Genomic DNA, 13,447 nt, shown 5'->3' with positions numbered 1-13,447 from the left:
ATAGATGTCAAGCTTTACTGGATATGTACTAGGTGCAAATTAATTTTGCCGTCATCCGTTTCCATGATGGCTCCCTGAGAGGATAATGCTTGTTCCAATGAGTGAGCTATGTCTGTCCTCTTGGTTTCAAAGTCCAATTTAGCTTACATGGTGTCATCCTTCCCCATCATGCATACAAGGGTATAGGCAATTGGGCACTGCATGAAGCTCCCAGATGCACAGTAGAGGTAGGATATGTGATCATTGGTGGATGCTGTGGTTGCTGGCGGAGCTCAGCTGTGATTAGAGGGCACACGCCCTACAGTACATATGCTGCAGATCTCAACATTCTCAATGCATTCCACTTCTCTCCAGATCACCCCAACGTCGCTAGGACGAGGGACTGGACACCCGACAGAATTTTACACAATGAAGGCATTGAAGTCTATGTCCACTTTTGCTCCTGGCACTGGAAATACAGCAGGCTACCCTCAGTCCTGGCAGCGGGGGTAGAATTCCACCCTTCTAGGGGGAGAGACATGTACACACTGGTCTCACCGGTAATAGTTTAAAAGAGCCCTGGCATCACAAAATGGATGCTGCAGCCACAGACACGAGTCTGGCCTCCTGCTGCTGACCGAACCTCTGGCAGGGGAGGCCTGGACAATAGGTTTCCTGTCACAGGGAGGTGTAACCACCTCCCGGACAGGCTTTAGTGTATTGGGGCTGGGTGGGTGTGATCTGAGAGTGCTTTGAAGTCAGCACTGGGGGCACATTTGGTGTCCCTGTGCATAGCCCAGTTCAAACCGGTTGCAGGGGCTACCAGCCCCTGCTCTGGCTCAAAACTGGACAAAGGAAATGGGTGTAGCCACCCCTCTTTCCTGACCCTCCCATAGGTGGGTCCCCAGAGTGTGTCCAACCCCTTTCTTTAGTTTAGTCCATTGTTAATTGAGGCGGTCCTGAAGGGTCGGGGGCTCCGGTACTCGGAGGTTTGTGTTTGGAGATATATATATATATATATATATATATATATATATATATATATATATATATATATATATATATATAAATATATATTTATATATATATTCACTGAAAAAACCATAGGTTTCACACATGTTATAGTTAGCTGGACATTTTACTGATAAAAAACCTATGAAATTCCCCCGTTATAGTTAGTGCAGGCAACTATAACTCACGCGACCGCAATCCACTGCTGATGCTAATACTGTATTTAGACACTTATTTGCCCATGTCTTCTTCCATTAAATTTTAGCTATACATATATTACAAATATTTTTTTTTCATAAAGACACATATGTCATCAGCAGAGGATTGCGGTCGCGTGAGTTATAGTTGCCTGCACTAACTATAACGGGGGAATTTCATAGGTTTTTTATCAGTAAAATGTCCAGCTAACTATAACATGTGTGAAACCTATGGTTTTTTCAGTGAATTTGCAAGGTTTTCTAAATGCTAATTCCTAACTATAACGTGTGTGAAACCTATGTTTTTTTTCAGTGAATTTGTACGGTTTTTTAAATGCTAAGTTACTTTACGCCATTCGTGGCGTGCGCGCCCACTCAACGCAGTTCGTTCCGTGCGCGCACGGTGCGCTCCGCGCACCTTTCGTGCCCACTTTACGCAGTTAGTCCCGTGCACGCACAGTGGGCACGCGGTGCGCTACGCGCACCGCGTGCCCACGTTACGCTGGATGGGCCATGTACGCACGATGCGCTTCGCGCACCGTGCGCACATGGAGGGCATATTATGCGCTTCGTTGTGCAAGGTAAACTTTTACATTTTCATTGCAGAAATATGCCATGCACATATAGTGCCCTTCGGGCACGATTTGCACACGGGGTAGGGAGAGTATGGTTAATTTTTTTGTAAAAATTTTTTTTACCGTACACGTACGGTAAGCGTAATCGGCGATTTTTCGAAAATAAAAATTATTGACTTTTTGGCCTTGGGGGTTCTTTGGGGACACCTTCATCAAGGCTAGGTGGTTAGGAGCCGTCTAAACAGCCCCTTTACATGTTTTTTGCCTTTGTTTTTCCTCCCCCCCTCAGAGTGCGAGAGAGAAAATGGCGGCCGCCGCTTCCTGGTTTCGACCGATTCGAATGTTTACTAAGATCTAACAGCCAATCAGAATCGCGCTCGCGCACGTCACCGTACGCGTACGGTAAGCTTACCGTAAGCGCACGGTAAGCGCACCGTAAGCTGCCACAGATATATATATTGATTTAAATGCTATTTTCTCTGGAACTACTGAACAGATTTACACCAGACCTACAAAAGGCACTTCCTTGACCTGAGGACTACCTCTCTGCCAAATTTCAAGTAACTCTGTTCAGCCGTTCGGGCTGTAGCTGTGTCTAAAGGTCCTATGGAAAAATGCATGGGAAAAACGCGTTTTGGGACCCCCCTTTTTTCTCAGCCCCCGCTTGACGAATCCCCCCGAGACTTTCAGGGTAGGAGCGGAGCGTAGCGCTCCATCTATTTTGAAAATTTCGCGAGGATTCGTCGACCGGCGCAAAAGTTATTCCAAATAGAATGTGGCGGATTTCCTATGGAAACAGGGTCCTAACTATAACTACCTACTGGCGACCGCCAGTAGGTAATATATATATATATATATATATATACATATATATATATATATTCACTGAAAAAACCATAGGTTTCACACATGTTATAGTTAGCGGAAATTTTACTGATAAAAAACCAATGAAATTGCCCCGTTATAGTTAGTGCTGGCAACTATAACTCACGCGACCGCAATCCTCTGCTGATGCTAATACTGTATTTAGACACTTATTTGCCCATGTCTTCTTCCATACATTTTTAGCTATACATATATTACAAATATTTTTTTTTATAAAGACACATATGTCATCAGCAGAAGATTGCGGTCGCGTGAGTTATAGTTGCCAGCACTAACTATAACGGGGCAATTTCATTGGTTTTTTATCAGTAAAATTTCCGCTAACTATAACATGTGTGAAACCTATGGTTTTTTCAGTGAATTTGCAAGGTTTTTTAAATGCTAATTCCTAACTATAACGTGTGTGAAACCTATGGTTTTTTCAGTGAATTTGTACGGTTTTTTAAATGCTAAGTTACTTTACGCCATTCGAGGCGTGCGCGCCCACTTAACGCAGTGCGTTCCGTGCACGGTTTTTATCAACTTTAATAAGCCCTGTACATTTGGTGGCCTTCGGCCACCAAAAGCACAGGGGGTGGGGTCAATGTGGATAGTGTTTTTTTTATTTCGATTTTATAATTTCATGTTGCCAAAATATAGTTTTTTTACTGTTGTAATAAGCCCTGTACATTTGGTGGCCTACGGCCACCAAAAGCACAGGGGGTGGGGTAAGTGTGGATAGTGTTTTTTTTATTTCTATTTTTTACCGTACGCTTACGGTAAGCGTACGGTAAGCGTACTCGGCGAAATTGCCGAAAAAAAAATAAAACCGTTTTTGCTCTTGGGGGATGTTTGGGGACTCCCTCAACATGACTATGTGGGAGGGAGTTGTCAAAACAGCCCCGTAACATGTTTTTGGGCATCATGTTTGATAAATAACACTCAGTGCGAGAGACAAAATGGCGGACGCCGCTTCCTGGTTTCGGCCGATTCGAATGTTTACTAAGATCTAAGAGCCAATCAGAATCGCGCTCGCGCACGCCACCGTACGCGTACGGTAAGCGTACTGTGGTAAATAATTTAATTACCGGTACTTAATTTGATGCGGAAAATTAATAAGAATAGCTCAGTAAAATAAGAGGCAGAATCCGTGGTATTAGAGATTCGGAACGGGCTTTATTCCAATAACAATTCGAATTGTTGGCTTCATATTCCATCACCACGGAGGTTCAGGAAGTGAAGGACCATACATTATTGACAGGTAATCATTTTTATAGAAGAGGCATTACAGTGAAACAGATGCAGGAGGCGTAACAGTTGATAACAGAGATAAAGATATACATGCGTAACTGAAATGGGTGTAACTAGGCGTAACCAAAGAACGTCATTAGGTATGATGTCACAAATGGGTGGTTCCATGAAAGAATTTCGCAATGTCAGCAAAAATACTTGGCAGAGATGCGCGCGCGGCAGCATGACGTGTGATTTGACGTGCAACTAGGGGGAGAATGGGACTTGACATTTAGCTCTACATGTGGAGACAAAAGTCTGGGTTATGTCAACCTAATCCCAAATCATATCTAATATCCTATGTTTAAAGAACTGTGTTATCCAAAAAGAGAGGTCTCTTAGGATAGAATCTTATTCTATACTGACTATACTGACTGTTAGTGCGTGTACAAGCGTCTAAGTGTCTACACTAGATGCGAGGGGGTAGGAATATTCCATGGTAACAGGGTTTATGAATTACTTGCATGAGGACAGCGAGGCCTGGCCCCTTTGCACGGTAGCTGGAGGAATGTTTACCTAAACTACGAGACAGGAATGCATCGGATGAGGGGCGGAGGAGATAATCTTGAAGGTGAAGTACAGTTTTCTGGCAGGCTACGGGCTGGATCAGGCACCGTTAGCCGCACAGGGAGTAGGACAAAGTTCATGGTCACAGATGCAGGCTCAGACTGGAGCTTTCAGAGGCAGAAGGCAGGAAAAGGCTTGGTGGCAGAATCAGGGCCTACTCGCCTGGACTGTAAAATGGGATAAATGAACCATATAAAGCCGGTGGCCTTTCATACTTAGGAATAGAATATCCAGCCCATTCATGGCGGATCTGAAAGAGGACATGTTGACGGTGGACGCACATGTGTTTGCGTCTTCATAACTGGAACTGGAGGGAACATACATGTACTTGTGATTTATACATGAAACCGTTGGGGTCCAAGATAGGGGACATAACCGACCATAAAAATCCATATTTCCACATTCCCTCCTTGTCCCCTACTGGCCCTTAGGAGATATCAATCTTCATCAATCCATCGATCTGTTCATATAACATCATTTGTTCTTCTTTCTTCTTCCGGGATCTCGAACGAAAACTTGGATGTGGGATACACGAGGTGGCACACAGACCACAAATTGCTGGCCCACATTGTAGACATAAGCAGCAACTGAATAGTATGAGAAAGCCAATACCTAGGAAGGATAGCATTCTCCATCCCCAGGCTGACAACACGCCCCAGAACCAACCGGACCAAGTCCAGGTGCCTGGACTCTGGTGTATCTGGCTTACAATCTTATGAAGGCGGGTTATGGCTTTATATACTGACGGTGAATTTTCTGGTATGAAAATGCAACAACTTGATCCGATGACCCTACAAGCTCCGCCCCTATCGGCCAGGATGACGTCAAGGACAAGACGATTTTGAAGCACAACAATCCGCATAGCAGACTGTTCTTCTGTTAAATTGCCTAAGGCGGAAATAGTTTCGTTCACTACTGCTTCAAGGGTTCTGGTTAATCTACGTATCATCTTACTATTAGTGACTGTACCTATATAGGGGAAGAAACCTTTATTGAAATCTGTGTATTTTTCCCATGCTGTTTCAGTGTAATCGACGATTGGGAGATCTCTCTGCTGTCTATTGTGTACTAAATGAGTATTTCTATGATAATCAGGAGGAGCTAGGAAAACAGGTGGTAGGAGGAATGCTATGTAACAGGTACCATCCCAATCTAGAGGTAGGCGTATATATGCGGTCTGGCCACATATAAAGTAGGAATGACGAGAAGCTCTAAATGTAGACTTGCCTTGATCACTGAATTTTATCACAGTGGTGCATTTACTATGGCCCATGTGTATGGAGCCATTCTTTCTTATACATAGTTCCCCTTTTACTGGGAATACGGACATGGCGGGCAAGATTGGTGTAGCTTCAGATTCAACGTTCAGGATCATGAGGTTAAGTGTAAAATTACCTAATCCATATACTTCATTTTCTAGATCAGTTCCTGTTCTTTTGGGAAGTCCCTCCTTGTTAGGGTAGCAGACTTTAAGCAAAACTAAGTTCAGGTTTCCCCATACCCAGTTGTCTTGATAGACTGCGGAATTCGAATCTAGGGAATTAATCAAACTAAACCATGCTCCACAGGAGCCATTGTGTGTGAACGGATAAGGAAAGAGGGGCAAAACTCCCTTATAGTTCTGATAGGGAGGGAGTCGGCCACATATCCAACAATTTGTGGCATTGCTGGTTTGATGGGAATGATGTAGCATACTAATGAAAGTGTTATTGCGCAGCGCAAATCTATAGGACAACTCATGCGGGGGTAATTCACTAAAAGAATGTTCAGCAGTAATATTGTAAACATGTTTAGAAATAGGATAATATATGTGCAACAATATACTTGCAGCGATTATTAAAAGACTTAAGAAAAACAAGATTAATAACGTCACTGTGCAATGACTACACAGTGATTTACAGTACGCATGCTTTTTCAACTGCATCTTTCGGTTTCTTTCTCTATTCAGGTCTAGGGGATACATGTCAGAGACAAATTCGACCGATTCACCTTGGAGAGGACTTAAACAATCAAATTGTCTGACTTATTAGACCGTAATTTTAGTTTGTATAGTTCCTTATCGCTTTGTTCAACCAAAGGAAGCTTTGAGTCAATCGGTGAAGACACGCGAGGTGTAACGTTTACATCAGACGGTAGTCCATGAAATTTCTTGATATGACTTGAATGTAACCATCCTTTGCGACCTTCGATCTTCACGGCTGTCCTCGTGGTGAGTAGTACAAGTTGAGGCGATTTCCACCTAGGATCCAGCTGAGTCTTCCGGTCAAAATTTCGCACTAACACCAGGTCCCCGGGAACTACGTCATGGGGTTTCACCTCGGTGTTGTCGGGAAAGGCTGCAGCTACCTGTGAACGACAAGATTGTAGTGCAGACATCAAGGAAGCCAGGTAATCTGTCAGCATATTACAGTCAACATCAGTTATTTTGCGTGGTATAGGCGTCCCCCACATATTTGGTGGTCTGCCAAAGATCACCTCATAAGGGGATAGCCCTGTTCGAGAGTGCGCTACCATTCTCATGTAAAAGAGTGCAACTGGTAAGGCTACTACCCAATCGACACCTTTCTCTCTACATATTTTGGACAATCTAATTTTCAGAGTTTGATTATGTCGTTCCACGAGACCTGCTGCCTCGGGGTGTCGGACACAGTGAAATCTCCATTGATAGCCTAACAAAAGTGAAACGTGTTTCATTAGTTCGGATGAGAACGGCTGGCCGTTATCTGAGTAGACAACACGTGGTAAACCGTACCGTGGGAAGAATTCTCGAACCAACTGTTTGGCAGTAGTCGGGGCAGTGTAATCTGAGACCGGGTAGGCTTCTGTCCAACGGGAAAGAGCACAGACAACTACAAGAACATATTTGAATCCTCGACATCGTTCCATCTGGATATAATCCATCTGGAGGACTTCAAAAGGGTGATCAGGAGGCTGAAATCCACCCTGTTCTACGGAAATGCTTTTACCTGGGTTAAACTGACAACAGATCATACAGGTACGAACTTTTTGTTTAGCTGCTGCTCGTAAATGTTTGTTGAACCAAATGTGTTGAATGCTGTCTAGCATAGCTTTTTCTCCTAGGTGCGCTGGACTATGTATTGTATTAATGATAACTTGAACCATAGAGTCGGGAAGAAACCATATAGATTTTTCCTTGGTCATCCATCCTTGATTCGTTTGGATCCCTCCTAATTCAGTCCATTTCTTTATTTCATCTGGTGTAGCATGTGTCTGTATGTCAATTACGTCAAGAGCGGGATCCTTAACCGTCATGCAATATGTTGGTGTCAGAACTATTGTCTTTGTCATGTCAGATGTGTGAGTTTGATTCTGAGCAGTCTGTTTAGCTGTTCTGTCAGCTAGGTTATTGCCTTGGGAAATGATATCAGTAACTTTCGTATGAGCTTTACATTTCATAATTGATATTGCAGTGGGTAGATGTATTGCATCTAATAAGGCATGAATGAGGGGTCCGTGCTGAATGTGGGCACCGTGAGAAGTTAAATAACCTCTCTCTCGCCACAGTACGCCGAAGTCATGTACAACTCCGAATGCATAACGTGAATCAGTGTATATGTTGACTTTCTTATTTGTGGCTTGAATACAGGCTTGTGTCAGAGCGATGAGCTCTGCTGCTTGAGCTGACAAGGTATTTATGCAATATGTTTCAATGACTTCAGTGTCTGTTGTGACTGCATACGCGGCCACTAGCTCTCCTGTACTTGTTCTCATACATGAACCATCTACATACAACGTCAGGTCTGGATCTGACAATGGGATATCTGTCAAGTCTTGTCTGGGTTTCGTCGTGATAGTAATAACTTCGATACAATCATGTGCTAGTGGGTCTGTTCCGTTTACTGGCAAAAGTGTGGCAGGATTCAATGTACTACAACGTCTGATTTCTATGTGTGGCTGAAACAATGTCAATTCGTAACCGGTAAGTCTTGCTATAGTCAAGTGTTGTGTTTGCGTTCGGTTCACAAGAACCTCTACTGCGTGTGGTACTTGTACTGTCAATGGATGTCCTAACACTATGGCATCGCTTTGTCTGATTGCTAAAGCTGTCGCTGCCACTGATTTCAGGCACGCAGGCAGAGCCTGAGCTACGGGATCTAATGTACTAGAAAAATAAGCACATGGTTTGTGTGATCCTGCTTGTTCCTGTGTGAGTACTGACAAAGCAGTACCTTCGCGTTCTGTAACAAAGAGTGTAAACTGTTTACTGTAACATGGTGTTGCTAGGACAGGTGCTTGACATAAAGCTTTCTTTAGGCTTTCAAAAGCTTGTGTATGTTCCTGAGTCCAAGGGAGGACAGTCGATGTGGCCGCCTCCTGTGTTGTCAACTGAATGAGTGGTTTTGCTAGACATGCATACTGAGGGATCCACTGCCTACAATATGAAGTGAGGCCTATAAAAGCCCGTACCTCCTTTTGTGTCTTGGGTATTGGTATGTTAGCAATTAACTGGATGCGATCTGACGTAAGCTGCCTTCCCTCCTTGGACAGCGAGTGCCCAAGGTAAACAACTCGCTGGACACAGAATTGCAGCTTAGAAGGGGACACCTTGTGCCCCTTTTCGGCCAAAAATTGTAAAACCGTCAGTGAGGCTTTTTCACATTCAGGTTCGCTTCTAGCGGTGATCAGCAGATCATCGACATATTGAAGCAGGGCAGTGTTGACTGGCATGTGGATACTGTCAAGTTCTCGTTTCAGTGCTTGGCTATAGATGCTGGGGCTTTCTGTGAATCCTTGAGGTGCGCGTGTGAATTTAAAGCTTCGTCCATTTAAACTAAATCCGAACAAGTATTGGCTTTCCGGATCTATTGGGGCGCTGAAAAAGGCATTCTTGAGATCAATTACAGAAAAGAATGTTGCTTCGGAATCAATGGCTGTCAGTAATGAAGAAATGTCTGGGACTACGGGGTATTGTGGTACAATACATTTATTTAATTCGCGCAGATCAATAACCAATCGATATACTGGCGGGGCTTTTGGATCAGTTCGTTTAAGAATCGGAATTATCGGGGAATTACATACATTGGAGTCGGTTTCCACAACCACTCCTTGGGTAATAAGCTCGTCAATGATTTGCAGTAAAGCCACTACAGCATCTGGGGGTAACTTGTATTGTCGCATTCGTGGTAGTACCACTCCTGTCTTTAGTGTGACTCGATATGGTGTAATGTTCATGCAACCAACATCTGTAGGGCCTTGTGCCCATAAATGTGTGGGTAAAGCCTGTAGTCGGCGATCCATGTCTCGGGACACATAGTGCCCTTTGAAATCACGTAAAAACAATCTTACTCCTTCCGGAGAACAACATATTATAGCTCCTAGAGCTTTCAATGTTTTTATACCTAACAAGTTTTCTGGACATGATTTTGTAAGCAATAAATCTGTAGTTCGTGTCAAGGGACCAATCGTAAGTGGAAGAGGCTGTGATACTTCGTTAATGATAGGTTTTCTTGAAAAACCAAGGGAAATATTCTGTGAGCCTGAGAGGGGTGCCCCTGGAACTTCACTACGTTTTATGGTTGTTCGGCTTGCCCCTGTATCAAGTAAAAATTTTCTATCTTGGCCTAATAGTTCACTGTGTACATAAGGTCCTTCTTGATCTACAGGGACCTCGATAAGGGGTAAGCCAACTTCCCTCTCTAGGCTGTTTCATGAGTATCGTTGATAATCAGGATAGTCATACTGTGCGGTCTGGTACATCTGTCGTGTCGTTGTTGGTGTGGCAGCAATAGGCTGCGGTGATGGAGCTGGCATAGACTGTTGAGGAGCTGGCATGGCCTGTGCATGCTGCGGGGCTCCTTGTTGGTTCTGATCCTGTCTAAGTGGCCGTGGTCTTTCTTTTGTATTACCTATGGCGATATTATGTTTTAAAACTGGACAATCGTGTACATAATGACCTGGCTGTTTACAATAGTTGCATGTCCCTTTTACAGAACCTGCTGAAACACTGGACTGTGTCATACCCTTTTTATGACCGTCAGCTGGAACTGTCTGGGAAACTAGCATTTTCATTTTCGTGTCTTTCATGCGTCTTTGTTCATGTTCTTGTTCCTCTCTAATTCTATTGTGATGGTACTGTAGCATTTGTAACATTTGTGACGGAGTGTTACCTTGCCAGGTACTCTCGAATTTCAATACTCTATTCTTAACTTGGGGCAAGGCATTTTCAACTAATTTTGTCACAAACAGATGTGGATACGATTCGCTACTTGCTTTTATTCCACTATTTATACCAAAACATTTTTCGAATCGGGCATAAAAATCACTAGTGTCTTCATCTTGCTTTTGTTTACAGGCTGAGATTGCACCCCAGTCTTCCTTTTTCGTAGTTAATAAACGTGGCAGTACCTGTACTAATAAACCTGGTAGTATTTTGGTCTTTTCCCCAAGCCCTAAACCTGGACCTCGAGCTGTTTCTTCGTTTTCTAATGCTGTCCAATCTATCTTTTGGTCTCCCACCTCCCAATCCTTTTCTTTGAGTTTTTCATAAATGCCCGCAGGCATTAATACCTTTAATATTTTCATAATGTCGGGATAGGTATACTCTCCCATGAGCAGCATGTCTTTAATTTCACGGTGGAAACCCGCTGGGTCTTTGTCATGACTGGGTACCACTTTCTTCATTTCTAATAGTTCCATTTTAGATATGGGTGTGTATACAAACACACGTTTAAACTGATTGTCATCACCTTTTATCGGGTGTACTTCGCGTAAGGGATTCTGTCTATCCATATAATACGTCGTTCTTTCATGGGCAGTGAGACATGTTCGGGGCATACAAAAAGAATGTACTGCTTTCTGGATTTTAGTATTTTTCTAATTAACTCAGTACCTGAACCTCTCCATTTATTCGTGAGTAATTCAGTCAATATATCAGGTAAGGGACTAGGATCGGAGTGTTGGCTTTTATATAATATAAGGAGTTGTTGAATCATGTAGATACCAGCTAAACGCTGTTCATCTGGGGTGAGGTTCAAAAACGTGTGCGCTAGTGTATCATCACTATATTTTCCGGGACTGTCAACCCAGTGAACGGCTGACCTAGCTAATTCTTGTTCGTCCATAGAATCGAGTATATGATAACCCCTTCGTTCTCGGAGTAATTTGTCAGCGGCTTGGAACTAATGTTCGGGGGACCTTATATTTATTATAGGGGTTTGGAAATTTCTGTTATTTTCTGGACGTATCGGACGTATCGGATCAGTAAAGCCTCTAGTATTATTACAAGATCTTCCTCTACCTACATAGGCCATCGTTTCTAACTGTCCTGTGGGCAGTTCTAATTCTTCCTCCTCCTCGTTTTGTTCAGGCTGGTCTACTGCCAATCTTTCTTCGTGTATTCGTTCTACTTCTTTGCGGATCTTGCGGCACATAGCTACTATACTTAATAATCTATCATGTCTCCCCTCTGATATATTCCGACTCCATGTGGTAAGAATTCGCATTTCCTCCGGATTTACCCCTGGTCGGTCTTGATTTCTGATCACACAATTTATGAGGAAACGTAACAGTTCCCCCTGTATCTCCACTTTCTGGTACTCCATGGCTCTATTAATACTTTCAGAATCTCGCCCTGACTGGACAAAGTGATATATATTTTCTAAATGTGTAGTCATTCCTGGTAGCCTCCCTAAATATATTGCAGCTCGTCGGATACGTAATGATGCCAGCAGCATTTCGTCCTCTTTGCCGGGCACAGGGTCATATCTACAATCTACTAGAAGTTCCTTAAGCATGTCGGGAGTTACTAGTTTGGGCGTACGTTGGTGGGCTAATTCTTGAAAGGAAAGTTTATTTACTCTGGGTGGCGTGGAAAAAATGTTTGTCGTACCTCCTGTAGCACCGCCTGGGGTGCTGGATGTGAAAGGATTCGTTGAACGTGATATAGCAACCATAGGTGTGGGTACAGCTGTAGAAACAGATGTGCTTGCCGGAACTTGTGTCGGAGTTTGTTGTTGCGGAGGTACAGACGGAGGGTCTTGGCGTTGAACCCCCTCGGCAGGCGGTCTATGTGGTGCAGTATTAGCATACTCGGGAGCTGCGTCGTCTAAATAAGAGGAAAGGAAAACATCTTCTGCGGTTCTGGGATGCCCTTTGGGATGTGCTTTTATCGGAAACAATGGAGGTGGCAAGTCTTTTGGTATCTCCTGAGTAGCCTTAGGTAACCCTTCGGCCAGAAGAGGATACATACCATTCATAAGGGCATTTCTTTGTCTGTCTACTTGTTCTGCTTTTGCTCGGGTACCTTCTTCAATTAATAGATTTTCTCGGACTTTATTTGAATTCTCCTTACTTTTCTCTTCCTGTCTGAGTGCTTTTTCTGTACGTCTATACGATTCTTTACGCCATAATTCAATGGCATCTTTCTGTGATTGTCTAGCTTTCTTTTTCCATAATTCTTCCTCTATTTTCATGATGCAATCTGCATCCCAGGTCCCAGCTGCGGGCCACCTCTGACTTTCTGGTAATTCCTTGGTGTAGTCTACCCATAAATCAAGAAATAATATGGCGTCTAGGCCATGTTTATGATACATGAAGTACCCTGGAGTGTCCCTAGGAGGAATGGGAACAGCTTCTTCGAGTACCCCTTTTCTAGTTTTGATCTGTCTTAATTTCGAAAAGAGCAGCATATTGAGAACTGATCTGAGACCTAATTTTGAACACGTTTAATACAACAAAACACAATAATGAACAGTCATTCACACCACAATATGCAGAACGTATTTAAAACATTTAACATTTAATATTTAATGAACAACAATGATGGCCATTTAGGGAACTAGTCACTAAGCATAATACTCGGCACTAACTAGGTATTCTGAATTATATACTAGACATACTAGATATACTGCTAAACAGTACAGATACACTGCTGAAACAGTGCAGACCGGATTTGTGTACCCAAACCCGTCTTGACCGGCACAACCTATGTGCACGTCAGAACGC

Source organism: Triturus cristatus, chromosome 1_1, assembly GCF_964204655.1.
Source record: "Triturus cristatus chromosome 1_1, aTriCri1.1, whole genome shotgun sequence".
Classification (NCBI taxonomy): Eukaryota; Metazoa; Chordata; class Amphibia; order Caudata; family Salamandridae; genus Triturus; species Triturus cristatus.
This window is presented reverse-complemented; position numbering follows the sequence as displayed.